Source organism: Triticum dicoccoides, chromosome 5B (assembly GCF_002162155.2).
Source record: "Triticum dicoccoides isolate Atlit2015 ecotype Zavitan chromosome 5B, WEW_v2.0, whole genome shotgun sequence".
NCBI lineage: Eukaryota > Viridiplantae > Streptophyta > Magnoliopsida > Poales > Poaceae > Triticum > Triticum dicoccoides.
Genome location: NC_041389.1, coordinates 679,262,334 through 679,266,985, shown reverse-complemented (window position 1 = coordinate 679,266,985; position 4,652 = coordinate 679,262,334). Strand labels below are relative to the sequence as shown.

General features: G+C 47.4%; 1 pseudogene; it reads right to left on the bottom strand.

Annotated features, from left to right (window-relative positions):
* Positions 1-205: 205 nt before the first annotated feature.
* On the bottom strand, positions 206-3,502 carry LOC119313101 (annotated as a pseudogene).
* Between the last annotated feature and the right edge of the window lie 1,150 nt (positions 3,503-4,652).

The following is a 4,652-nucleotide window of genomic DNA, read 5'->3' as shown; positions in this document are numbered from 1 at the left end:
TGCATATTATACGCCTAGGCAGGAGTATGACTAAATCACTCCAAATTTCATGTATCATCAGTGGTATCTCGAATCATTCGAAAATGGACACCAAACACATCACGGGTAATATAATTACATGATCCATTCAACAAAGTTTGGTACAATAAATTATTACACATCATTTCTTCCCTTGTGTCCCTGCTTGCTTACGATTGTGCCGTATCCATGGAGCATCCTCATCATTTAACTTAATGCTTGGGTCGGTGTTCACTTTGAAGGGCGGAATTTCAGCAAACATATTATAATCTTCTGACATGTCTGTCTTGTCCTCCACTCCCACGATGTTTCTTTTCCCTGAAAGAACAATGTGGCGCTTTGGATCATCGCATGATGTACTGATCGTTTTCTTATCTTTCCGTTTCCTCGGTTTGCTACTCATGTCCTTCACATAGAAAACCTGAGTGACATCTTTCGCTAGGACGAATGGTTCGTCAAGGTAACCAAGATTGTTGAAATCCACCATTGTCATTCCGTATTGCTGGTCCACCTTTACCCCACCTCCTGTTAGCTTGAACCATTTGCACCGGAACAAAGGGACCTTAAAGGAGGGTCCATAGTCAAGTTCCCATATCTCCTCTATGTAACCATAATACGTGACCTTTTGCCCATTCTCGGTTGCTGCATCAAAGCGGACACCACTGTTTTTGTTGGTGCTCTTTTTATCTTGGGCGATCGTGTAAAATGTATTCCCATTTATCTCGTACCCTTGGAAAGTCGTTATAGTCGAAGATGGTGTCTTGGCCAACATGTACAGCTGATCTACAACATCATTGTCATTCATTAAATGTTTTCTCAACCAACTGCCGAAAGTCTCCTTGTGGGCCTTCCTAATCCAGGATTCAGGCTTCCCCAGGTTGTCCGAGCGTAAAATATTCTTGTGTTTCTCAAAGTACGGAGCCACCAAGCTGGAATTGGTCAGTACAGTGTGGTGTGCTTCAGTCAGAGAATGGCCGTCCATACATATCGCTGATTTCCTTCCGATCGTGCCTTTTCCACTTAGTCTCCCCTCGTGCCGCGATCAAGGAAGACCAATCGGCTTAAGGTCAGGAACAAAGTCAACACAAAACTCAATTACCTCCTCATTTCCATAGCCCTTGGCGATGCTTCCTTCTGGCCTAGCACGGTTACGAACATATTTCTTTAATACTCCCATGAACCTCTCGAAGGGGAACATATTGTGTAGAAATACAGGACCGAGAATGAAAATCTCTTCGACTAGGTGAACCAAGAGGTGTGTCATAATATTGAAGAAGGATGACGGGAACACCAACTCGAAACTGACAAGACATTGGATCACATCGTTCTGTAACCGTGGTAGATCTTCTGGATTGATTACCTTCTGAGAGATTGCATTGAGGAATGCACATAGCTTCACAATGGCTACTCGAACATTTTCCGGCAGGAGCCCCCTCAAAGCAATCGGAAGCAATTGCGTCATAATCACGTGGCAGTCGTGAGACTTCAGATTTTGGAACTTTTTCTCCGCCATGTTTATTATTCCCTTTATATTGGACGAGAATCCAGACGGGACCTTCATACTGCTTAGGCATTCAAAAAAGATGACCTTCTCTTCTTTGGTCAGAGCGTAGCTGGCACGACCTTGAAACCATTCCAGATGCCGGTCATCAGGGTCTTTCAAACGTTGCTGGTCCTGCCGTGCTTCCTTTGTATCATTTGTCTTCCCATACACGCCCAAGAAGCTTAGGAGGTTCACGCAAATATTCTTCGTAACGTGCATCACGTCGATTGCAGAGCGGACTTCTAGGACTTTCCAATATTCTAGCTCCCAGAATATAGATTTCTTCTTCCACATGGCTGCGTGCCCGTCAGCTCCCTTCGGAACTGATTGTCCGCCAGGACCCTTTCCAAAGATGACTTTCAAATCCTTGACCATATCAAATACCTCAGCACCAGTGCGTTCCGCAGGCTTCGGCCGGTGATCTGCCTTGCCGTTGTAATGCTTGCCTTTCTTTCTTACTGGATGAATTTTCGGAAGAAATCGATGATGCCCAAGGTACACGTTCTTCTTACAATTTGGCAAATGTACACTTTCAGTCTCATGTAAGCAGTGCGTGCATGCATTGTATCCCTTATTTGACAGTCCCGAAAGGTTACTAAGAGCAGGCCAATCGTTGATGGTTACGAAAAGCAACGCTCGTAGGTTAAATTCCTCTTTTTTGTGCTCATCCCACACACGGACACCAGGTCTGCCCCACAGCTGTAGAAGTTCATCAACTAATGGCCTTAGGTACACATCGATGTCGTTGCCGGGTTGCTTCGGACCTTGGATGAGCACTGGCATCATAATGAACTTCCGCTTCATGCACAACCAAGGAGGAAGGTTGTAGATGCATAGAGTCACGGGCCAGGTGCTATGGCTGGAGCTCTGCTCGCCAAAAGGATTCATGCCATCTGTACTTAGACCAAATCTTATGTTCCTTGCGTCAGCTGCAAAATCTTTGAACTCTCTGTCGATCTTTCTCCATTGCGTTCCATCTGCGGTGTGTCTCAACTCCCCGTCCGACTTACGGTCCTCTTTGTGCCATCGCAACAACTTGGCATGCTCTTTGTTCCTGAACAGACGTTTCAACCGTGGTATTATAGGAGCATACCACATCACCTTGGCGGGAACCCTCTTCCTGGGTTTCTCGCCCTCAACATCGTCACCAGGGTCATCGCCTCTGATCTTATAACGCAATGCAGTGCATACCGGACATTCATTCAAATTCTCGTATTCACCGCGGTAGAGGATGCAGTCGTTGATGCATGCATGTATCTTCAGAACCTCTAAACCTAGAGGGCAGACAACCTTCTTTGCTTCGTACGTACTGGCGGGCAACTCGTTATTCTTTGGAAACATATTCTTCAACATTTTCAGCAAGTTTTCAAATGCCGAGTCAGCTACACCTGCTTGTGCCTTCCATTTCAGCAAATCCAGTGTGCAGCCCAGCTTTTTCAGACCATCATCGCATCCGGGGTACAACGACTTTCTGTGATCCTCTAACATGCGATCCAAATTCTCCCTCTCCTTTTCAGTTTCGCAGCGTCTCCGTGCATCAGCAATGGTCCGACCAAGATCATCAACGGTCTCATCACGTGCCTCTTCTTCACCTTCACCTTCCCCTTCACCTTCCCCTTCACCTTCCCCTTCACCTTCAGCATCCTCCATGAAAGTATCACCGAAATGAGCAAGATAGCTTTCATCGATGAAATCATCCCCTTCTTCATCTTCTTCCATTATAACCCCTCTTTCTCCATGCTTGGTCCAACAATTATAGCTTGGCATGAAACCGTGCCGAAGCAGGTGCAGGTGAACTTCTCTTGAGGAAGAGTAACCCTTCTGATTCTTACATTCAACACATGGACAGATAACAAAACCCTTCTGCTTGTTCGCATTAGCCACTACGAGGAAATCTTTCAAACCCGTAGTGAACTCGCGGGAGAGTCGGTTACCGTACATCCATTGCCGATTCATCTGCATTATTATAATATAAAATATATAATTAACCATCATGCATTTGTTAAACTAACTACCTATAAACAATAGAAATTAAACAATGAACAACACACATGCATATTTTATCAATGACACACATGCATGAAAGGTTCAAGTTGCTAACCGCGATCGAGGAGGAAAAAATAAATGAGGAACCTCAAGTGTGGCTCCAACACTTCATATCATGTTTGTTTCACCCTCTTGGGGAACTTCATCAAACACCTTGTGTGCATAAGAGGAACCAAAAGCAAACCTACACCCCCTTGTGAAGCTTGTGAAGAGAAGTGGCACCAAATGGCTAAGTGAGCGTGCTGAACTGGTATATACAGGGGAGGAGCTTTAGTCACGGTTGGCCTGGCCAACCGCAACTAAAGGCCTTTGGGCACCTTTAGTCGCGGTTGGCCTGGCCAACCGCGACTAAAGCCCATCACGTGCACCAGCTGGCCACCGAGCGCCCTGGGCCCAGGCCTTTGGTCGCGGTTCGTCTGCAGAACCGCGACTAAAGACTTCATTAGTCGCGGTTCCTACAGTTTCGCGACTAATGGGGCTGGACAGAAGCCTCTTTTTCTACCAGTGAGGCTTTTCAGTTGCATGGTCTATCTTGTCGCCCATGCACCCAACGAGTAGTAGGACTACTCGTACTACTAGCATCGTGCAGCAGTCGACCGTTCAAGAAGGCACACGGTCTGGTTGTGTCGCCGTGCTCCCAGGCAGCCTATGGCCTAGTCGCCTCTAGCCGGCCAGGTATCGCTGTGCGCGGTGCATGCATGTACGCATGTTGGACGACGGCACGACGGACTGATGTTTGTATCGTGCAGCGCCGCCGTGTGAAGCTGGCCATCGATTGATCGTGGGGATGGTTCTGGCGTGGCAACGGTACTACGGTACCAGCGCATGCACGGGCAGGTTGCGGTCCGCTGTAATTTGGGACAGGTGCGGAAAAGGTAGCAGGGGATGGCCATGCCAACAGATCAGATCAGTGAGCCAGAGGCAGAGCCAGACGGATGGGCAAAAGAGCGATGCGGTACGGAACAAGCAAACAAACCCAGCCCCAAGCAGCAACTCACTTTTTCCGTCACGTGCTCAGTCCGTTCCACAATCTCCACACCCCCCC